The sequence below is a fragment of the Tachypleus tridentatus genome, chromosome 7, assembly GCF_004210375.1.
Source record: "Tachypleus tridentatus isolate NWPU-2018 chromosome 7, ASM421037v1, whole genome shotgun sequence".
Lineage (NCBI taxonomy): Eukaryota > Metazoa > Arthropoda > Merostomata > Xiphosura > Limulidae > Tachypleus > Tachypleus tridentatus.
In genome coordinates, this window is record NC_134831.1 from 107,421,718 (window position 1) to 107,447,316 (window position 25,599).

Here is a 25,599-nt window from a genome sequence, read left to right on the forward strand (position 1 = left end):
CTAGAGAGATAGATAGATAAAATAGCATATGCTAAAGTAATTGAAAAAACAGAGGGAGATGTAAAATAGAGTAATTAAAGCAGCAAAAAATAAAAGTTGGTTATCTTTTCCTCACAAGGAAGAGAAGCAAAGGTTAGAACAATTTATCAAAATCATCAATAAACTAAGGAGGCTAAATCAAAACAACAAAATCAGAGGTCAAAAGATTTGGATACACAATGAAGAAGGATAAGCAGAACAAGACATCTGGCGTGCAGTTAAAATAACATGATCAGAGTTCCCGCAGTTACCACTGAACCAGCAGAAGTGAGTTATTGAAATGCAGTGTTAGGAGCCTGAACAACATAAGAAATATAGAACTGAGAACAAATTATCAAAATTAATCATAAAACCTTGTTCTCTTATTTGACTAAATAATAGTAGCAAGCTGAGTTTACAGAAAAAAAAGTAATGAAAGTTAAAAAACAATGAAAAAATCTTTACAGAAAAAGTAATGAAAGTTAAAAAACAATGAAAAATATTTACAGAAAAAAGTAATGAAAGTTAAAAAACAATGAAAAATATTTACAGAAAAAAGTAATAAAAGTTAAAAAACAATGAAAAAATCTTTATAGAAAAAAGTAATGAAAGTTAAAAAACAATGAAAAAATCTCTACAGAAAAAGTAATGAAAGTTAAAAAACAATGAAAAAATCTTTACAGAAAAAGTAATGAAAGTTAAAAAACAATGAAAAATATTTACAGAAAAAAGTAATGAAAGTTAAAAAGCAATGAAAAAATCTTTACAGAAAAAGTAATGAAAGTTAAAAAACAATGAAAAAATCTTTACAGAAAAAAGTAATAAAAGTTAAAAAACAATGAAAAAATCTCTACAGAAAAAAGTAATGAAAGTTAAAAAACAATGAAAAAATCTTTACAGAAAAAAGTAATAAAAGTTACAAAAACAATGAAAAAAAATCTAGTAATTCCAAAAACGAAGAAAAAAACAAAACAATCTGGAACACATCCAAGTAGTGGCAAGGAAAGAATGAGTCTTTGTTGAAATTGGAATTACTGTTGGTTAATGATGTGTCTCCCTCTTATTGGTGGAGGGATATAGTCTAATGATGATTGCATTATATGCTTAAGCAGAGCACAATAATGTGTGTGAGGCTGGGACCTTTGTTCAAGACTTGTGGATGTACAAAATTTTCACAACAATAACATGAGGTAATAGCTTTGTTGTAATGGGAGGTGAAATAAATGTTGCTGAAAACCTTCCTAATACAAATTATTTTCTAAGGTTACTTTGAATCTCTTAATGTAATTGATATAAAAATGGTGTTTTTCCCCCTTTTCCATTCTAAAAATTTTCACACAAAACATTTTTTAAACAAAATATACTGTTTCATATCTATTGGGGTAATTTTGGGGTAACTCCTGATGGAATGATATGATAAAAACAGTGCTTGTTTCTGTTGCTTTTGTCTCTTAGCCTAAAAATTCCTTTCTTACTGTGAATATTTGTAAAAAAACTAATGGTTATAAAAGTAATGGACAAATTTTATAACAACAAATACCTTTAGTATGGTTTGAAATGTTATGTTATTTTTACTCAACAAAAATGTACACAAATTGTGTTGATAAACTCAAGGGTATTGTTAATGTTTACCTGTTCACTGGATAATTCAGTAGACATTTTAATGCTTCTAGGAAAGACAAGCCAGTATTGAGTACAATGATAGCCTATCCCAAACCCCTAAGAAAATGAGTGTACTGACTGACTGTCCTGTAACAAACCCTTTACTACACAAGTAACTTCAATGATAGCCTATCCCAAACCCCTGAGAGAATGAGTATACTGATACACTATCCTATAACAAACCCTTTACTATACAAATAAGCACATTGGTAGCCTATCCCAAACCCCTAAGAGATTGAGTATACTGACAGACAATCCTGCAACAAAACCATTTACAACACAAATAAGTACAACAGTAGTCTTTCTCCTAACAAATCCCTATGTGAGTAAATATACTGGCAGCCTATCCTCTAACAAACACCTAACTGAATTAGTACATTAGTAACCTATCATTTAACAAACCCCCACCTGAATTAGTACATTAGTGTCCTATCATTTAACAAACCCCTATCTGAATTATTACATTAGTAGCCTATCATTTAACAAACCCCCACTTGAATTAGTAGCCTATCATTTAACAAACACCCACCTGAATTAGTACATTAATGTCCCATCATTTAACAAACCCTTACCTGAACTAGTACATTAGTGTCCTATCATTTAACAAACCCCTACCTGAATTAGTAGCCTATCATTTAACAAACACCCACCTGAATTAGTACATTAATGTCCCATCATTTAACAAACCCTTACCTGAACTAGTACATTAGTGTCCTATCATTTAACAAACCCCTACCTGAATTAGTATGTTAGTGTCCTATCATTTAACAAACCCCTACCTGAATTAGTATGTTAGTAGCCTATCATTTAACAAACCCCTACCTGAATTAGTACATTTGTGTCCTATCATTTAACAAACCCCTACCTGAACTAGTATGTTAGTAGCCTGTCATTTAACAAACCCCTACCTGAACTAGTACATTAGTAGCCTATCATTTAACAAACCTCCACCTGAATTAGTATGTTAGTAGCCTGTCATTTAACAAACCCCTACCTGAACTAGTACATTAGTAGCCTATCATTTAACAAACCCCCATCTGAATTAGTACATTAGTGTTTGTCATTTAACAAACCCTACCTGAATTAGTACATTAGTAGCCTATCATTTAACAAACCTCCACCTGAATTAGTATGTTAGTAGCCTGTCATTTAACAAACCCCTACCTGAACTAGTACATTAGTAGCCTATCATTTAACAAACCCCCACCTGAATTAGTTCATTAGTGTCCTATCATTTAAGAAACCCCTACCTGAACTAGTACATTAGTGTCGTATCATTTAACAAACCCCCACCTGAACTGGTACATTAGTGTCCTATCATTTAACAAACCCCTACCTAATTAGTACATTAGTGTCCTATCATTTAACAAACCCCTACTTGAATTAGTACATTAGTGTCCTATCATTTAACAAACCCCTACCTGAATTAGTACATTTGTGTCCTATCATTTCACAAACCCCTACCTGAATTAGTACATTTGTGTCCTATCATTTAACAAACCCTTACCCGAATAAGTACATTAGTGTACTATCATTTAACAAACCCCCACCTGAACTAGTACATTAGTGTCCTATCATTTAACAAACCCCCACCTGAACTAGTACATTAGTGTCCTATCATTTAACAAACCCCTACCTGAATTAGTATGTTAGTGTCCTATCATTTAACAAACCCCTACCTGAATTAGTATGTTAGTAGCCTATCATTTAACAAACCCCTACCTGAATTAGTACATTTGTGTCCTATCATTTAACAAACCCCTACCTGAACTAGTACATTAGTAGCCTATCATTTAACAAACCTCCACCTGAATTAGTATGTTAGTAGCCTGTCATTTAACAAACCCCTACCTGAACTAGTACATTAGTAGCCTATCATTTAACAAACCCCCATCTGAATTAGTACATTAGTGTTTTGTCATTTAACAAACCCCTACCTGAATTAGTACTTTAGTAGCCTATCATTTAACAAACCTCCACCTGAATTAGTATGTTAGTAGCCTGTCATTTAACAAACCCCCACCTGAATTAGTTCATTAGTGTCCTATCATTTAAGAAACCCCTACCTGAACTAGTACATTAGTGTCGTATCATTTAACAAACCCCCACCTGAACTGGTACATTAGTGTCCTATCATTTAACAAACCCCTACCCTAATTAGTACATTAGTGTCCTATCATTTAACAAACCCCTACTTGAATTAGTACATTAGTGTCCTATCATTTAACAAACCCCTACCTGAATTAGTACATTTGTGTCCTATCATTTCACAAACCCCTACCTGAATTAGTACATTTGTGTCCTATCATTTTACAAACCCCTATGCAAATTAGTACATTAGTGTCGTATCATTTAACAAACCCCTACACAAATTAGTACATTAGTGTCTTATCATTTAACAAACCCCCACCTGAACTGGTACATTAGTGTCCTATCATTTAACAAACCCCTACCCTAATTAGTACATTAGTGTCCTATCATTTAACAAACCCCTACCTGAATTAGTACATTAGTGTCCTATCATTTAACAAACCCCTACCTGAATTAGTACATTTGTGTCCTATCATTTTACAAACCCCTATGCAAATTAGTACATTAGTGTCGTATCATTTAACAAACCCCTACCCAAATTAGTACATTAGTGTCTTATCATTTAACAAACCCCTACTTGAATTAGTACATTAGTGTCCTATCATTTAACAAACCCCTACCTGAATTAGTACATTTGTGTCCTATCATTTAACAAAACCCTACCTGAATTAGTACATTTGTGTCCTATCATTTAACAAACCCCCACCTGAATTAGTACATTAGTGTCCTATCATTTAACAAACCCCTACCCAAATTAGTACATTAGTGTCTTATCATTTAACAAACCCCCACCTGAACTAGTACATTAGTGTCCTATCATTTAACAAACCCCCACCTGAATTAGTACATTAGTAGCCTATCATTTAACAAACCCCACCTGAACTAGTACATTAGTGTCCTATCATTTAACAAACCCCTACCTGAATTAGTACATACATAGTAGCCTATCATTTAACAAACCTCCACCTGAATTAGTATGTTAGTAGCCTATCATTTAACAAACCTCCACCTGAATTAGTACATTAGTGTCCTATCATTTAACAAACTCCTACCCTAATTAGTACATTAGTGTCCTATCATTTAACAAACCCCTACTTGAATTAGTACATTAGTGTCCTATCATTTAACAAACCCCTACCTGAATTAGTACATTTGTGTCCTATCATTTAACAAACCCCTACCTGAATTAGTACATTAGTGTCCTATCATTTTACAAACCCCTACTGAATTAGTACATTAGTGTCCTATCATTTAACAAACCCCTACCTGAATTAGTACATTAGTGTCCTATCATTTAACAAACCCCCACCTGAACTAGTACATTAGTGTCCTATCATTTAACAAACCCCACCTGAATTAGTACATTAGTAGCCTATCATTTAACAAACCCCACCTGAATTAGTACATTAGTGTCCTATCATTTAATAAACCCCTACCTGAATTAGTACTTTAGTAGCCTATCATTTAACAAACCCCCACCTGAATTAGTTCATTAGTGTCCTATCATTTAACAAACCCCTACCTGAACTAGTACATTAGTAGCCTATCATTTAACAAACCCCACCTGAACTAATACATTAGTGTCCTATCATTTAACAAACCCCTACCTGAATTAGTATTTTAGTAGCCTATCATTTAACAAACCTCCACCTGAATTTGTTCATTAGTGTCCTGTCATTTAACAAACCCCCACCTGAATTAGTACATTAGTGTCCTATCATTTAACAAACTCCCTACCCTGAATTAGTACATTAGTGTCCATCATTTAACAAACCCCTACCTGAATTAGTACATTAGTAGCCTATCATTTAACAAACCCCCACCTGAACTAGTACATTAGTGTCCTATCATTTAACAAACCCCTACCTGAATTAGTACTTTAGTAGCCTGTCATTTAACAAACCCCTTCCTGAATTAGTACATTAGTAGCCTATCATTTAACAAACCCCTAACTGAATTAGTACTTTAGTAGCCTATCATATAACAAACCCCCATCTGAATTAGTACATTAGTGTCCTATCATTTAACAAACCCCTACCCGAATTAGTACATTAGTGTCCTGTCATTTTACAAACCCCTACGCAAATTAGTACATTAGTGTCGTATCATTTAACAAACCCCTACCCAAATTAGTACATTAGTGTCTTATCATTTAACAAACCCCCACCTGAACTAGTACATTAGTGTCCTATCATTTAACAAACCCCCACCTGAATTAGTACATTAGTAGCCTATCATTTAACAAACCCCCACCTGAACTAGTACATTAGTGTCCTATCATTTAACAAACCCCTACTTGAATTAGTACTTTAGTAGCCTATCATTTAACAAACCTCCACCTGAATTAGTATGTTAGTAGCCTATCATTTAACAAACCTCCACCTGAATTAGTACATTAGTGTCCTATCATTTAACAAACCCCTACTTGAATTAGTACATTAGTGTCCTATCATTTAACAAACCCCTACCTGAATTAGTACATTTGTGTCCTATCATTTCACAAACCCCTACCTGAATTAGTACATTTGTGTCCTATCATTTTACAAACCCCTACGCAAATTAGTACATTAGTGTCGTATCATTTAACAAACCCCTACACAAATTAGTACATTAGTGTCTTATCATTTAACAAACCCCCACCTGAACTAGTACATTAGTGTCCTATCATTTAACAAACCCCCACCTGAATTAGTACATTAGTAGCCTATCATTTAACAAACCCCCACCTGAATTAGTACATTAGTGTCCTATCATTTAACAAACCCCTACCTGAATTAGTACTTTAGTAGCCTATCATTTAACAAACCCCCACCTGAATTAGTTCATTAGTGTCCTATCATTTAACAAACCCCTACCTGAACTAGTACATTAGTAGCCTATCATTTAACAAACCCCCACCTGAACTAATACATTAGTGTCCTATCATTTAACAAACCCCTACCTGAATTAGTATTTTAGTAGCCTATCATTTAACAAACCTCCACCTGAATTTGTTCATTAGTGTCCTGTCATTTAACAAACCCCCACCTGAATTAGTACATTAGTGTCCTATCATTTAACAAACCCCTACCCGAATTAGTACATTAGTGTCGTATCATTTAACAAACCCCTACCTGAATTAGTACATTAGTAGCCTATCATTTAACAAACCCCCACCTGAACTAGTACATTAGTGTCCTATCATTTAACAAACCCCTACCTGAATTAGTACTTTAGTAGCCTGTCATTTAACAAACCCCTTCCTGAATTAGTACATTAGTAGCCTATCATTTAACAAACCCCTAACTGAATTAGTACTTTAGTAGCCTATCATATAACAAACCCCCATCTGAATTAGTACATTAGTGTCCTATCATTTAACAAACCCCTACCCGAATTAGTACATTAGTGTCCTGTCATTTAACAAACCCCTACCTGAACTAGTACATTAGTAGCCTATCATTTAACAAACCCCCACCTGAACTAATACATTAGTGTCCTATCATTTAACAAACCCCTACCCGAATTAGTACATTAGTAGCCTATCATTTAACAAACCCCCACCTGAACTAGTACATTAGTGTCCTATCATTTAACAAACCCCTACTTGAATTAGTACTTTAGTAGCCTATCATTTAACAAACCTCCACCTGAATTAGTATGTTAGTAGCCTATCATTTAACAAACCCCTACCCGAATTAGTACATTAGTGTCCTATCATTTAACAAACCCCTACCTGAATTAGTATGTTAGTAGCCTATCATTTAACAAACCCTTACCTGAATAACAAAACTTACTAAATCTCTTTTCATTGCATAAGCATCCTCTCCATCAGCATAGTATTTTGGTTCAATTTCATTAATCCTGTAAAACAATGCTATATGTACATAATTACAATTCATATAACCAAATACATAGAAATTATTTACAAAAATACAAAACAAAGAGAATACATTTTATTCATAGACAACAATGAGTCTTCAAAATATACATATTTTTTATCACTGACCTTCTTCAATTACCTACTTCTACATTATAACTTGTTACCCACATGCTGCAGCAATATAACTTATAAACAGTCCTATGACCTTCTTTAACAATAAGCTTTACCATTGATGTGTAACAGTGGATTTACTATTGACCTTTGTGCAATAAGACTTGTGACTAATCCTTTTTAACAATGAAATTTATGACTCTTTGTTATAATAAGATGTATTAACTACTGATGTCTTTGACATATAACAATAAGACTTGTGACTAATCCTTTTTAACAATGAAATTTATAACTCTTTGTAATAATAAGATGTATTAACTACTGATTTCTTTGACATATAACAATAAGACTTGTGACTAATCCTTTTTAACAATGAAATTTATGACTGTTTGTAATAACAAGATGTATTAACTACTGATTTCTTTGACATATAACAATAAGACTTGTGACTAATCCTTTTTAACAATGAAATTTATGACTCTTTGTAATAAGATGTATTAACTAACGATTTCTTTGACATATAACAATAAGACTTGTGACTAATCCTTTTTAATAATGAAATTTATGACTCTTTGTAATAAGATGTATTAACTAACAATTTCTTTGACATATAACAATAAGACTTGTGACTAATCCTTTTTAACAATGAAATTTATGACTCTTTGTAATAATAAGATGTATTAACTACTGATTTCTTTGACATATAACAATAAGACTTGTGACTAATCCTTTTTAACAATGAAATTTATGACTCTTTGTAATAATAAGATGTATTAACTAATGATTTCTTTGACATATAACAATAAGACTTGTGACTTATCCTTTTTAACAATTTATGACTCTTTGTAATAATAAGATGTATTAACTACTGATTTCTTTGACATATAACAATAAGACTTTTCACTGATACTCTTCATTAGCTACGACTTACCAATGACATTTTAACAACTGACTTATCACTGATTCTCTACAATAACAAACTTATTAATGACCATATTAAACAATTATGATTTATCACTGACCTTCAACAGCTGTTTTGTCTTTATTTCTATAAACAATTATGTCAATCAATGATTATGTTCAACAGTTACATATTGTTCTGATACTGAAAGTTACTAGGGATATAAGAAAACAAGGAAGGTGGTAGTCTGTGAAGAATAAAGGTCTACATTCAGTAAGAAAGCAGATAATCAAATAACAAAAAGAAAAATCACAAAACAAGGAAGGTGATAGTCAGTGAAGAAGGAAGGTTTACATTTAGTAAGAAAGCAGATAATCAAATAAAAAGAAGAAAAATCACAAAACAAGGAAGGTGATAGTCAGTGAAAAAGGAAGGTTTACATTTAGTAAGGAAGCAGATAATCCAATATAAGAAAAAGATAAATCACAAAAAATGAGGAAGGTGGCAGTCTGTGAAGAAGGTAGATCTACATTTAGCAAGGAAGCAGATAATCAGGTTTAGTGTTTTTAGTTAATCCTGTGAAACATTTATGTTGTATCAATCACCTGTAACAGTGACACATTTTGCATCTTGTAAAACAACAATATATGATATAAATCACTAATACATATAACCAAACACACATAACAAGTTCTCTTAAATGGTATAGAGAACCTGCTTATTCAAATTTTTAGAACTAAAATGAATTTCCAAAATGGACGTACCTCTGAAATACTGAATGTTTTTCCTTTTTGAACTTTGTCTCTTGACAAAACATGCAACTCAAATTTATGAATGTTCTTTTTACATTGCAGAACACTTATCACTTACCCACAGTTCTATACTCTCTCACCTTCCCTGTCGCTTTCTGTGCAGTAGTCAAGGGATCTTAAATTAAGCTCTCTTTATCTGCCATAAGTTAGATGTAATTGAAAATTCAAGTTCTGATGGAAATACAGTTGTGGGTAGACAGAAAGAAAGGTACTTTGGTGATAAGTGCATGTTTGAAAATCATTTAAACTTGGAAATTCTTAATTTTTTGTCTTATTTAGCCTAAAATGTGTCTAAGTTTTACACAATTACTTTTATAACATTAAATAAAAAACAAACAGTTTGGTATTCATGTTTGAATTCAGGTCTTTTGCCACTGATGGGTAATTTTTGTTTTTATATATGTTGGTTGTCCACAGAATTATTAATGTTTATTACAAATATGCATTGCAGAACACAAAGATAAACATGGACTCAAACAGAATGTCCTTTAACTGGCTTTCTAACTAAACTATAAACAGATTTAAAAAATTCTCTTAGCTGTAAGAGCTTAGTACCAAGATCATAAACAATGAAACTGGATAAATATCTGAGTGTCAAAATGAAATAATACAAACACAGAATATTGTACAGAAAGAATCAGTCCTTTTCTGTTTTAAATAATACAAAAGTAATATTAAAGAGAATTACTGAGATATGTTGGAATACTGAATGATACCAGAGAGGTGTGTTATGTGGGTTTAATTACATCTTAGTAAAGCAAGAACCCTGGAGTTTCTAAGTTCATATTCTGACTTTTTAATATCTATAACATGTGTTTGTAATTTTGTTGAGGACTCAGAGAACTATTTAATGGTAGAATAAAAATCTAAGTTCATAAATTTGGAGCAGAATTCCATTATGGCATAGCTAAAGCAAGATTTATCTATATAGTTCTTTTTGAAATTAAAAAACTTAAAAGTAGATAATATAATAACTTAATTAAATTCTGAATGCATCTCTATAGACTATAAATATCATAATACCAACCAGGAATGCCAATATGCAGTGGAATAAATACCTGAACAATTAGAACTGAGAATGTAGCTAAAATGTTAGTCCACCACATTATATCCATGTAGTGTTAGTCCACCACATTACACACATGTAGTGTTAGTCCACTACATTACACACACAGTGTTAGTCCACCACATTATATACATATAGTGTTAGTCCACCACATTATACACATATAGTGTTAGTCCACCACATTATACACACAGTGTTAGTCCACCACATTATACACACAGTGTTAGTCCACCACATTATACATATATAGTGTTAGTCCACCACATTATACAGTGTTAGTTCACATACATTATATACCATGTAGTGTTAGTCCACTACATTACACACATGTAGTGTTAGTTCACCACATTACAGGCACACTACCCAAGTAACATCTCCAACTAAGTTACAGAAATTCAGCCAGTGGCAAAAATACTTGCATCAGATAAAACCTTGTACAAGTTATCAGCATGATTTCAACAAGAAAAATATATGTTTTGACAGGAAAACAGGGCTTATATAAGGTATCCTAATGCTTGCATAATAAGTCAAATGTGAAATGGGACAGTAGAGAATTACTGGTAGGTGATGCAGCTTTGCAAAACATAAGAGACATTTAGAAATTCTGAGTTGATAACATGAGTTCACACCCAACATGAAAAGACTCAGTAATTCATAGGTAAACCTACATGATTTGAATACAAGTTTTGTTATTTGACACAGAGAATCTACTTGTATGAAACACATGCTTTCTTATATAATACAAAGAACCTTCTGCATAAAACAGTTTTTGTAAGTAAAAAACAAAATCAGTGCATACAAAGACTTACGTAAATCCTAGTGTGTTGGTGTACAGGTGAAGAGCTGCACGGTTACTTTTACGAACGTGTAAAGACACATATTTGGCATTGAAACATTCGACCATTGCTCTAGATGACTGGTCCATCAATTTCTGAGCAAGTCCCAAACGTCTGTGTGATCGTTTTACAGCCTAACAAATGAAATTCTCAATGTAGACACTTGACATAAAGTGAACAACAAAGTCTCTACTACATAAACAAACTGAATCTTCATCTTTTGTTACCACATCCCTGCCACCAGTGATATTAAAGTTGAATTTGTAGAAAATAATTATAGTTCGTATCTGCAGCTTACACCTGCTGACCTCACCATCTCGTGATTTCTAGTTGACACACTCAACTTTCTAAACTTTTATCCAACACTCAGATGGTGAGTTGAAAGAATACAGATAACTCTGTTTAATTTCCAAAACTGTTTGTTTCTTCTCTAGTGGTTTAATAGATTTAACCACACAACCAAACATTTCTGTCACTCCTGAACTGTGCTGAATCAAGATGCTCACAGGGCCTAAGCCCCTTCTGTTTGTAGGCCCTACCAACCTTACAACTTAAACCAAAGATTAACTTTTAAGGAACATTTTCATGGACTCATAGTTATCATAGGCCTGAGGCACTGTGCTTGTTGTGGTTAATAAATATTCAGGCCCTGAAGAAGGAAAATAATAACAAAGATCAAAGTTTATCATGAAATACATATAAATCTGTAAATATCACTCTAAGATACATAAAATAATGTGCTGGTATCTGTCTGCTCACTTAAAAACATCTGATATACAGAAACCTTTGAATATCACTCTAAGATACAAAATAATCTGCTGGTGTCTGTCTGCTGACTTAAGAACATGTGATACATAGAAACTGTGAATATCACTCTAAGATACATAAAATAAGCTGCTGGTATGTGTCTGCTGACTTAAGAACATGTGATACATACTTTAAAGGAATCCATTTGGGGAAAGAGGAAAGAATTGCTATGAGTTAGCTTAAGAGAAAGTAGCAAAATCAAAGAAGTCATAAAAATATAATTTTGGAGAAAGAGATGTGAAACCTTTACAAACACGTTATATAAAGACCTTTGTCACATGAAGAGTAAGAACATTATTCACAGCTGAAACTTAAGCCTTTTTAGCTTATATCACTCAAAATTATATTTCTCTGACATTTATATTGATTTTTAAAAACAATTATCATTTTCAGACAAAGAAAAAAAACACACAATTCAAGCAATTGAAATAGAATTAATAAATATAATATGTCTGTTGTAGCCACTAAGTCTAAAGATAGTGTTCTCCATACCATAAAATATATTTCATATGAATCTCATATTTACAACTCAACATTATATACTCAACTCCCCACAGAATACACAAAGAGAAACTAAGGTATTGCTGAAAAGTTTCCCAGCTTGTGTGAGAGCTCTAACCCTACAATGCAATTATAAATAAACTATAGCCCTCTGTCAGTATGAGTGCAAAATATCCTCTTCACATTGTATTCCTGTTGAGCACTTTGTATATACCAAAAGCTCATTCCTGATGAAATAAATAGTAATACCAGAATTCCAAGAAACATGTCGATCATCAGAGTTTGAGTTCTGAGAACGTGTGCTCCTTGATGGCAAATGTATGATACCATCACAGAATTGTTGAAATGAATTGTGATTATTTTCCCCTTCAACTGCACTTGAACCATTGCCCACTGAACAGTAAGAACTTCTAAAATATTGACATGGAAGGAACATATTATTGATTAAAAAACTCTGGAATTCCTGACCATCGATATGTGCACCCTATACCTGAAGTGGGGCACGTGTGAAGAGAAGAGTCTTGGGATGGGGAGAATGTACAAGAACACTGATGGTAGTGTTGGTCCAATCCAACCACCACTGAAGATCTAAGATGCTGCTCTTGAGTGAAGAGACTGGATGATCCAGTTGATTGTACTTCATGATTCATTGGTCATGCAGTGATCACTCAAGAGATTATGTGTACTTGTTCCAAAGGAATTAGAAATTAGAGGGATGGCCTCATCATTAAAAGAGAGAGAGAGCTATCAATGAGTAGAAGGAAAAATGTGTAAGAGCCAAACTGGCTGTTCCATAGCCTTGAGCTGGAAGTTGGCTGAGCCCAGCATACAAATGCTTTGAAAAAGAAACCAAAATGGAGAATGTATTGAGCTGAAAAGAGAATGGATTTCTTAACTTTGATAAAAAAAAGCCTTGGTAGATTACAAAAGGAGAATCTGGGTGTGTTGATGAGATGGTGCCAGAAGTGACCAATCATCCATGTAATAGTGTATGCCAAAAAAATGAAAGTGATGATAAGAAAAGGCTTTTACATTTCTTCCATCTAAGTTTTTAGTTGAATTAAAACAGTGCAGATGTACTATTAATAAAAAGGCTACATTTCTTCCATGCAGATGATGAGCTGCATTGGAGAAACACACACATACAATATATATGCAGATGCACACCTTGCTGCATATAAAGGCTTGTTTAGCACATGATAGTTACAGTAGACTTAATAGTGGGTGGTGGTTGGGAGCTATACTAGTTTATTTAGATAACTGGATGAGACTCTTCATGCTAGTATGATTTGTTTATTGTGCTCAATTAGTGCCCTTCTACCATTTGGGGGATGGAATGCTAACTTCAAGAGGTAAGTTTTCAACTTACTCTCAAATGGTAATACCATATTTTCTTATTCTTATTTTATTTTAGTTAATTTTTCCTCTTTACTTTGGAGAGCAGTCACTTCCCACAACTGTCTGCAAGCAGAGAATAGTGATATAGACATAGGTTGTTGTGAGCTTGAGCACCCACATCTCGCTCTACTAATTTCTATTTCTATATCTATTCTTTATTTCTCTTGAGACTGGCTAATGGAGATAAACAGTTTCTTTCAGGTATAGTCCCAGATCCGAAGTCATTCAATTTTAATGAAAAGTTCTTTAGGTCAATAGATAGACGGTGTGTCCCCACTGCAATAAGGGTCCTACTTCTGCAATCACCTCCCAAACCTAGAGTACATTTTACAATCCCACATTATAGCTTGTACCCTGGGATTGTTTTAATTAATGCAGTATTTTTTGTTTAATTTATTTTTGTTTTGTTTTTAAAATTATAACAAGCTAATACAATTAGCTTGAGGTTTAGCTTTGCTGTTTTTAATGCAGTCCTTTCTCGTGATTTTGTTCACTTAACTTTATCAGTATTAATTTTCACTAAAAATTAAAGAGGGGAAAAAACATTGACTTTTGTCTCAGTTGATAGAATGCAATTTGTTTGAAAAACTTTTTCATATTAACTTACAGATTACAATATCAACTGCATTTGACAATAATCCTCTCTTAATACAATAATGTTTTGTATTATTTAAAAAAATGTTTTACCAAGGAAGTGATATGTCCATGTGGGTCATCATCGAGTCTTCTTCCCTGAAAAACACAAACTTATAGTTTGAAAATTAAAATATCCTTTAGAAATGTTATTAATATATTGAAAAATAAAACTATTTAACTGGAAAGGACTATTTTATGAAACAAATAAAAATCCTATACGGTTTTTATCGACTACTTGAAATCAAGTATTTTCATAAAAACTATTTTATATTTTCCACACAACAGTTTACAAATATGACATGCTCATTCCACGTCAACTCACCCAGAACTCTTCCCAGTTCATGTCATAAACTTTCATGAAAATATTGAAGCAAAAAATTCATTTTGGTTTATTCAACTGCAAAATCCTAAAGCTGTATTGCATGGCTGAATATATTAAAATGATGTTTTGCTTGAATATTTTCATGAAAATCTGTGACATGAACTGGGAAGCCTTAGGTGAGTTGGCATGGAATGACCCAACAGTGGTCAGTATCTGCTATCAACTAATTAAATCATCAACCGAATAATGAGCAAAACTTGTTTCATTTCAATTAAATGTGTGAACATTCTAACCATTCATTATGATTCACCAGTTAAGACCTTTTGCTGTAAACAATTTTAAGTAATATCTTACATGGGTCAAAAAACTTGAGATTTAATTAAATTTTAATCAGCATTTCTAAGCTAACAATACAAAATAATTGTAATAATATATATATATATAATAAAAATAACAAACAATTAAACATTTCAATCACTAATGTTCATGAAATTCACATAAATGAAACAGTTTTTCTATCTTTTCTGAATTTTTAAAAAGGCTATTATTAATGGCATTTCTAACAGACATCCTGGTTATTTGTTTTCTAAATATTATTAAAAGTAATAAAAATAATTAAAAAACCAATAAAGATGATGTAAGGATGTCAAGGCTAACATGTATAGGAACAAAGTAAGGATGAGCCCACACAACTGTACAAAAATTACCACATGAAAAACTTTTATCTAGAACTAGATAAATGCAAGTGCATTAATTCAGGTTTGAATAAAAACATAATGTAATTAATGCTTTGAAGTATCACAATGGGGAATTCCCATAAGCTTGTAACACTAACTTAATTGCTACTTATATAATAATTTTTATTTTTGTGTATTCTCCATCCTTACTCTCTGTACTTTCTATCCTTATATTTTTTTTATTTATTACTTGTTTCCCTCTTCAAACAATAACAATCAATGGCAGTCACTAAAAAAGCAGCACTTCTAGCTTGACATGACGAATGTCTTGATGGGTATTGTGTTGTTACTGAAATGCAATATTATTTCAACATTGTTCCAAGTTAGAATGCAACATGTTGGTAAGTAAATCATTGTAACAATTTCCAATAATGTTGTGCTAACCCTTCAGTAGGACATTCAACTGTTACGCTACTCACTCTACTTTAACAATATTTTTTGGTTAAATTGAGGGTCTTAAAAGTTTTTTAAAACCTAAGTTAGGTGTTTATAAATATTTCTTAGGTTATTATAAGAGAGATGAGCAATACATAATATGTTTCAGTCATTTCTTTCCCAATCCATCTGTACATAGTAAGGACTACTCTACTTTGTGACAGATAATATTAATCAAAAACACAAAATGTTTGTTTCTAAGAGTTTTTATTTCTATATTACTTACACCACTAAAAATAAAGACAAAAGGTATGAAACAATGAATTATAACCTGTCTGAGCCAATCAATACCAAACATATTAACATGTAAAGTGTTGTTGTTACTAAAGTTATATAACATGAATAAACATTCAAATCTTCTTATTGGCTTTCAAACTTAAGATAAAGTTATAACTGCCACAAGTTTTATTTTACAAAGTACACTGACGTGATTATAATTATTATACATTTAGACTACTTGAATATTAAAAAATACAACATTTTTATGATGTCTAAGCAAAGTTTTGCCTAATAATTAAAAAGTTTTTATCAATCATTACCCTGGTTGATTATAAAGTATTTAACTGTGACACTTAAAGCCAAAACATTATTAAAAAATATTGGAATAACAAGCAAAATGTACATTGTATTATTGCAACAGATGAGCAATAAAAGAACAAATCTTTCATTGTTTTTATATATTAAACAACACAGTTACAATGTGTACAATAAATTTTGATAAATAAAGTGTGGGATTAAAAACATAACTTAAACCACTATGTAAGACTTGTTAGTTCTAGCTATATTTCATAAAGTTTAACTCATACGATCACTATTTTGTAATTATTTATAGTGATATTCATAATTAATACACAACAACAAAAAGTTTTGTCTGAAAATGAAAACTTGATTTTTGTTTTCTGGAATTATTCTCCTCATACTAGAGAATAAGTTTATTTATACAAATAACCAACACCCCTTTAGAATCCATTATGTAATTTTTTTTAAACCATCTTAAGTTTTGCTTAATTTTAGTTCAAATACATCAAGGTGTTTGGTCAGATACTAATAAAACAATTTGAAGAAGACCAGCAAACAATTTGACATCCACATAGTAATAATTTAAATATAAAGGTTTAAGAATGTTAAAATAGTTTTTCCAGTTCCTTTTGTTGTGAACAGTGAAAATGTTTGTTATATCTGTTTCACAACTACAAAAATTTTGATCAGCAAGAGAACATCACATAGTTTAAGTTGTACAATTTCGAGTGGGGTTTGATGCTTAATAAATGAAACTTTATTACAATTTTAACACAAGAGAAAATCTTTGAAGAATTACTATTATTATTAGGAACAATCAGTTTATTCAAACAAATTATGAAACAAAGAAGTCATAAGTGGAGATTGTTTAAAGTTTAGTAAATATATCTTGTTGATGTGTGGCTTGTTTAAAATTAGTGGTTATACTTTTACCAGATAAACTCATAAGTGGAGATTGTTTAAAGTTTAGTAAATATATCTTGTTGATGTGTGGTTTGTTTAAAATTAGTGGTTATACTTTTACCAGATAAACTCATAAGTGGAGATTGTTTAAAGTTTAGTAAATATATCTTGTTGATGTGTGGTTTAAAATTAGTGGTTATACTTTTACCACAAACTATTTTCATTGAGTTGCAATATTAGTAAATAAAAAGTATCTTCATTATGTCCACCAGGTAAATGGATTTGTCAGATACATCAACTTTATCCATTTAGAAAACATGGTGGGTAACTGTACAATGACTCAAACCTTTACTAAATATCATATTTATGTTTATACAATATATATAACTAAGTTAGTTAACTGGCTACTCAATTGTTTCTAATTGAAGTTGTGACATGTTTACACAAAAACATTATTACTGTTATAAGTGATAGTAATACAGTTTCACTATTCAATTATCACTTTGATTTGAAGAAGATCAATGGAAACTTGTTTTATAAACTGAAACTATGTGATGGTATTCAGTCACTATCAGAGTCATTCATCAAATACAACATGTCCAGATTATGTTTAAAAGAAAATTAACAGTATAATATTGTTTTTAAGCAATAAAGATTTTCAAACAATTCACAAGTGATAACCTCCACAAGAGTTTATCATAATAAATGATAGGTAATTTGAAAACTACCTAAAAAAAGATGAATTACAATAGATTAACTGCCTGTTAAATACCATAACCAACTAGTTCTCAGCTGTATACACCTGGTACATTAGCTTGGCTTATATATTTGTGTGCTTTGATATCATGAAAATGAAATATCACAGGAATATAATACGACCACCAAAGCAGTGCAACTGGAGTGAGGAGATTCAATAATCTATTCAGTTTTTCCCTGTATTACTTTTCCCTCCTTCCAATTTTAGATCTTTTTCTCTTTTAATAACCTAAATTTTTTCCAGAATTTTAATAATTTTAAAATTATTCCTATACCATTTGAATATTTATTCAAAAGAATATTCGTCCTTGCACAAAATTCTCTTACAAGTTCATTCATGTTGTAATTAAAAGTATACCTTATGCATCATTACATTCTTAAGTATTTTATTATTTCATCTCTTAAGTTTTTGTCAATATCAAACTAAAAACTTACATTTTGGCCAATACATATCCTACTATCTTCCCTTTTTCATCTTCAGCAACATAAGACAACTACAACATAAAAATGTACACATTACAGAGGTTCACACAATGTGTAAACTACTAACACTGATAATAAAAATAAATAATTTTACCAAAGTGGTTGCATTCTTTTCTAATTGTTTTCTTCAACTTCTCCTAACTTTCCAGACAAAATTCCTACAAAAGAGCAGGACCAACTGGCATTTCATTGTTTCTTAATAATTTTGCTTAACTTCTTTTTCTCTAACAACATTAATCTCACCCACTTTAAGGTCATATGATACTATTGTAAGCCAATAATGTCTACACGAGTGGCTGGTTCAATCAGCAACCATATAGGATGAGCATGTTCAGAGATTAAAACTTGCAACCCTTAGATTATAGGTAAAGCAGTCTAGCCACAAGACCAGGCCAAGTCCATTTTGCTTAAGTAATTCCACTTTATCTTATAAATTGATTATAAAATATAATAAAAAAACTGGAATATAATTATTTCAAAGTACAGTGTCACAGGAAAATATTCCCAACAACAATAATACAATTTGATAATTGATGATAAAATGTTCCATATTTATTTACAAAAATAGTTCTAATTAATGGATTAGGTCATTATCAGGAGGTAAAATCAAGTTTAATCATTTTGGAACTGTTTTCATGAATCCTCTGACATTTCCAGGTTTCTCCAGATTTGTGTCACTGTGATTATTTTACAACCACAAGTACACCTATCTTTATTCAGCTTTATTAAAAACCAAATTCACTAAAGCACACAAGCTATATTATGAACTGTTGATCTATTAACACTTTTATAGAAACATTATTCCTGAGTTTAGCTCTTACTTAATAATTTACAAATATCCGGGGCATAAATTATACTGGTGTCCCAACTATATCCATATAAATACTGTTGTGTTGATGGTTTTAAAAAGGAAAAACCACAAAATTATTCTTTCCATAATATTTAATAAGCATTCACTCTATTTACAATAATTAGATAACTTTAAGGATGAAATGTTAACATTTTCCTGGCCTGAAAACATATTACTGATAGCTACACAGCTTAACTCTTTCTTGTAACCAGTCTGCCAAAAGTGTTTACATGTAACTCTCACCTAATTTCATGTCATCTAATGTGAATTGCACAACTTCATGATGATGTAATTATGAGGTAAAGCCCTTCCCCATTATGAGGGGGACACACTTCCATACAAAATAATTATCTCTCTCCACATGTATTTGTAAATCTTCATTCTTTGATGAGGCAAACAACAATGAAGTGCACTAGAAGTGTGGAGAAAGGACAGGAATGTGTATGAAGTGAATATCCATTGGAAATACATTCAGGTAAGAAGAATACTAACTTCTGAGATAATACCACACCTTTTAGCTATAATCTCACATTGAAATGGTTTCGGGACAGGTCAACGTGTTACCTAGGCAAGCCTTTGAAAAAAGAACTTGAGGGAAAGTCCATGGAATGTGACATCCAATGGCAGAGGCACATCTGTGGGAGACTCACCTTGTCCAGTGTATATTCTCCATTCAGGATAAAAGTGTTGAAGAATCAATCATGCCTTGTGTGTCCCAAGGATGTGCAGGCCAAGAGCATGACCACCTAAGTACTTGTACACAAGAATTTGGAAAGCCAATATGTGTAGCAAGGCTAGAGTACATTTAGACAGTACCCTGTGTGTGTTCATCTCAACTCCATCATAAGAATATTGGACTAAACAATCCAGAAAATATCTGGATTACAAGATACAGGAAAAAAGTAAAATAACCTGACCAAGCAGTAGAACAAACCATTGAGGGTATTAAAGTGGAACGGGTTAGAGAGGGTAAAACAAACACCTACAGAAGCTATCTGTGTGCTATAGTTTTGGAACTATCAAATCAACAGTAGCATCACAATATATGGTTTTATGGTGCATCACAGTTAAACCTATTTTTTGTTTTCTGCTACACGTGCATATCAAGCATTTTCCGTGATAATTTTTCAAAATTTTCAATGTAATTCAGAGTTTATTCTTAGAACACAATACTGGTCAAAGTAACTACTAAGTTTGTATCACCTTGGTTATTCACAACACTGACTGAGTCACCAAAATTATTGCAGGTCTTTTCATTTAGAAAAGATCAATGAATCATGAATGATGCTATGAATTAAATCAGTGGTCTGTTTGAGTGGTAAACAATGGGATAGTCTGATACTATAACCTATATGTTGACAAGACAATGGCACTCAGTCAGGTATGGTTGGAGAAAAACAAAAAAAAACGATATACAGAATCCTGCTCTTGAAAGACAAACACATGATTCTTGTCAAGCATTGTCTTTCCTCAGAGAAAGGCAGAATTTCAAGATAACATTCCACTCTATTTATGTAATTATATTTATTACAGCTTATAAGCAGTACAATAACTAAATTATATAATGTACACATGTCTACTTGATGCTGTTCTCCAAATAGATGTGTATTATACATAACACAGTATCCTTTATTCTTTCAGAATGCTAGTGAATGTAGTTTGTTCAAGTCATTTGAAGTGCACAGATGTTTTGAACATCTACATTGAACCAAAGTGGCATTCAACATACCATATAACACATAAAAACTTACATTTCAGAATTTTGTTTTAATATTTATTTTTAAATTAAGAAACTAACTAATGTATAATACTAAAACTGGAATTATATTCTACAATCCAATACTAAATATTTTGAGATGCATTCATAAAATAATAGTTCAATAAACTTTTAAATGTAAATATATAAATTTGATGACATACTCTGTCCCCTACCTGCAGGAAAACCCATAGCAATAGGGCTAACACTTTACTTTTTTCGACCATTCAGGTTGATCTAAAGATAGTTAAGACTGGAAGCATACCACCCATATGAGATTATCATCACCCATTTAGCATGCGTGTAGGAAACTATTACATCATAATAGAACAGTCATCGAGTTTCTCATTCTAGCTGGTCAGTGATCACTCATAACAATGCTGCAGGCATCAATACTCAGATACAGTGGTCAGAAATGAGAAGTGGTCAATGACTAGGGGCCTTTCAAGAGGGAAGACCAGCGTATATAATGTTTTACTTTTTTAACAAGCACATAGACTTAGCTAGCATTTTGATAAGATTTGTACTTTTAAGACGTTTCTGAGACCTAAGATTTAAACAGAATGTGTGACAGATTACATCAAAACATGCTTAAGGTATGCTCTATTTTCATGTACATAGACTATAAGTACTATAACTTAAGACTTTCATCTGACTAAACTAATAATACAGTGTGTTAATAATGTTCTATCAACAAATACATACGTATTTCTTACAATGTTAAATTTAACTTTTGTTTCTGTTGTAAAAAAATATTTTCACTGTTTACTCTATGTCTAATCTCTTTCTTTTATAATATGGTGTCTGAGGGAAATCAGAGCAATCTGAGAATTTCACACTGTTTATACCTAATAAAATATATATATATATATGCACACACACGCTATATTAAAGTTAATGCTTTAAAATGTCATGTGACTTTCTAAAATTGCACAGCTAAACTTCAGCTACAGAGTTATGTTTTTCCCAACATTTAATTACAACTGTTGAGTATTGTGTGTTATAAAAGAATACAAATGATGTGACACTTTCCTACAATTTTCTCTGAGTGGGAAAAGCTCATATATTCTTCTAATTATTTATGTTAAAAGTCAGACAAAACTATTTATTGTCTAATATCTACCACACAGTTACTACAGAAACTCATTCTCTTTCCCACTGAAGGTTTCAACCATACTTTAAATGTTATAATTAAAATCTTACCTGTGGCCAGGACAAACCATGATAAAAATAATATTTCATTTGATAGTTTTCAGGTAAACAAAGTAAGTTACAATGTTGCATGTTCATCAAATCTTCTGGCTAAATAGAAAAATAAAACAACAAATCAATTTTCTGTGGAAAAAGCATATTACTTACATTCATATTTTCTGTCAAACTAAACTTTAACCCTTTAACTATGTTACACCATAAAGCTTATAGCATCACATGGGAGTTCCCAAGTCATCTAACGGTTATACGCTCTGTAGGTGAGTACTTCATATTTTCAGCAGAATAATATGCATTTTCAGAAATACCATTTTCTGGTATAATTGAATATTACTGGTTGGCCACAATAAACTTTAAAATAAAACATTGATGATTCTTCCACTTGTACAAGATTATCTCTCTATCATTCCATACCTATAAAGTGAATACTTGATATGCCCAAATATATCTCCCAAATGAAGATTCAATACCAGATGTATGTAAAGTGTGTGCCTTTTACAAATAAAAGGCATGATTTCATGAACATAGATACATTGTAGCTGTTTGATGTGGAACATGAAACAATATTTAGTCTTTCTGTGAAATTGGTTTGTGATAATTGTTCCATTTTCTAAAGAAACTATCAAATCATGAAAAGATGGTATCTAAACTGTTGAATCATGAAGAGAGTATCTAACATATTGAATTATGAAGAGACAGTATCTAACATATTGAATTATGAAGAGATAATATCTAACTTGTTGAAATGAAGAGATAGTACCAGGATTGGTCAGATTAATATAAAATGTTTAAACAAATTTTAAAAAATCATAATAATCCTTACCACACCATTCTCTAATACAGGTTTGTGAACCCGATAATGACTGAAGATTGAAACGTTGTTCGCTTCTCTATTAGTGCTTTCTCTAGCCATACCACCTGTTTTTAAATATATAACATTCTCTAATACAATTTCTAATCTACTTATAATGTTGAAATATGGAAAATATATGGTACCTTGTGGGTGCCAATAAGTTTGAGCAGTTTGGAAATGTTTGTTGAACAGGTTTTACTGTTTCAGTGCACAAACAAAACATGTTCCAAAGGTGAGAAATAGAATAATATTGTAAAATCAAATTGTTCAGTCTCATAAATAGTCTAAAGATGAATAATTGGTATAATTAAAAAAAATGGGCATAATATTCTAATACAAGCAATTTGTGAATGGTAATAAAACTAAAAGGTGAGTAAACATTGAATCTTAAGACTTAGGGCACTACTGTAAAATCACAAACAATCTTTTTTAGTTGTCACTGATAACAACTAAATTGTTACACAGAAAAATAAATAAAAATTAATAAAGAATTAATCTTCTTACACTTCAATCTTGTTATCAACCATCCAGTATTTGTGACACTGAGTCACAGATGGCATTTTCTTCATTACAACTTACATATTTATCTCATTAATACAGGCTATATTATCACCACCATAGCACCAGCTACAGCACATTCACTACATAAACTGCAACTATGAACAGCTTAAAAAATGTCTGTCTTTATTTATAACTTGGCTGGTAATTAACTTTAACTTGGCCACTGCTATTGGCACCAACTGAAAGGCAGCAATAAAAGCCCTTAACTTACTATTTCAACTTACCAGTGAAAGTCACTTCTACAAAAAAAGCTTTTCACATGGTTACCAACAGTTCATGTGATTTGCCACTAAATAGATGATTTTAATAACCATGAACCAATTAATACCATTAACAGCAGCTGGGAAGAATACTCAGAGATACACGCTGGAACAATATTTTCTTTTTTCACTAATTTAAAACTAGTCTAGATCACCTTAAAAAAGAGAGCATTTCTTCCGTTTTGTATCTTTAGCATCCAGACTGACAAAGACTATAGTATAAAAACATAATAATAACAAAAGATTACACAAAAAGTACTTAAATAGATTAAGTGAGCCGCCACAGTTTAAATATACACACTTCAGTGTGCATTGTGTATGCAATGGTTGTATACGTACTAACTGATACCATGCAGCTGTAATAAATGTACGTCATTAACTATGGCAAAAATGTTTACGTGCTGTGTATTACGATATTTGGAAAGCATTGAATTATTTTGGGCGCGTATGGCAAAGTCTTCGCAAAGTGTTTGAGGATTCCTTGCCTGTACTTCAATTTGCTGTTGCCAGTGTGAGTAGCATTATCGTAGTTTTAATTGCCACCGTCTTAATTAACAGTGTCAATAGCCACTTCGTTTAAAGTAAACTTATATTTTTTTATAGTCTCTAAGTACATTCTTAACATATAGTTATTAACAAAATGTAGATAAAATAACATTACAATATATGCAAATTACCTTCGCGCATCGAATATTCATTCTAATGTAATTCTTACAAATAAAACTAGTAAACTTGTAAAATTAACTACCGTTACTTCTAAAACGGCGAGCAAATATCCCAAGCGAGACTTTTGACAAAGCTCCCTCTGTCAAAAAATGTTTTTACATTTCAGACAAATTTATTTTATTGATTTAATATTTATGTTCACATCAAATCTAAATTATTTTGGGGTTTACTAAAAGAACAAAACGATTATATGATTACTGAATATCTGTTATAATGAGAAAGCAGTCTGAACATACGATTATGAAATTATATTTTCTGTTAATACTGTTTATTCCTTTTATATTTACAAATTTATACTAAATTGATGGATAGATACGGTCACATGGCATCGTTGTTTTATTATAATTTATGTTTACTTTTCAAGTCGCTTACTTTGAACTAACAACAGGAAGGTTAACAAAAATCTTTGACTGTTGCTCCAACCAGTTTAATGTGATGGATCATATAACGGTGGCAAGCTCAGTTCATTCAGGGCTACCCATAACTTTGTACATGCTTAAGAAAATATGCGAATCTGAGTTTTAGTTT

The 25,599-nt window shown here is 31.6% G+C and overlaps 1 pseudogene across 1 annotated transcript in view; it reads right to left on the minus strand.

The window, feature by feature from the left end:
* The window catches only part of LOC143256349 (N-alpha-acetyltransferase 10-like), a 38,669-nt pseudogene extending 13,507 nt beyond the window's left edge, over window positions 1-25,162 (minus strand). The window contains exons 1-6 of the transcript XR_013031276.1: window positions 25,023-25,162; window positions 22,666-22,764; window positions 18,809-18,867; window positions 14,753-14,797; window positions 11,333-11,493; window positions 7,530-7,614 (exon numbers count right to left, since the gene is read on the minus strand). The product of XR_013031276.1 is annotated as an N-alpha-acetyltransferase 10-like (transcript). The remainder of the gene's footprint in view (window positions 1-7,529; window positions 7,615-11,332; window positions 11,494-14,752; window positions 14,798-18,808; window positions 18,868-22,665; window positions 22,765-25,022) is intronic.
* Window positions 25,163-25,599: the final 437 nt, after the last annotated feature.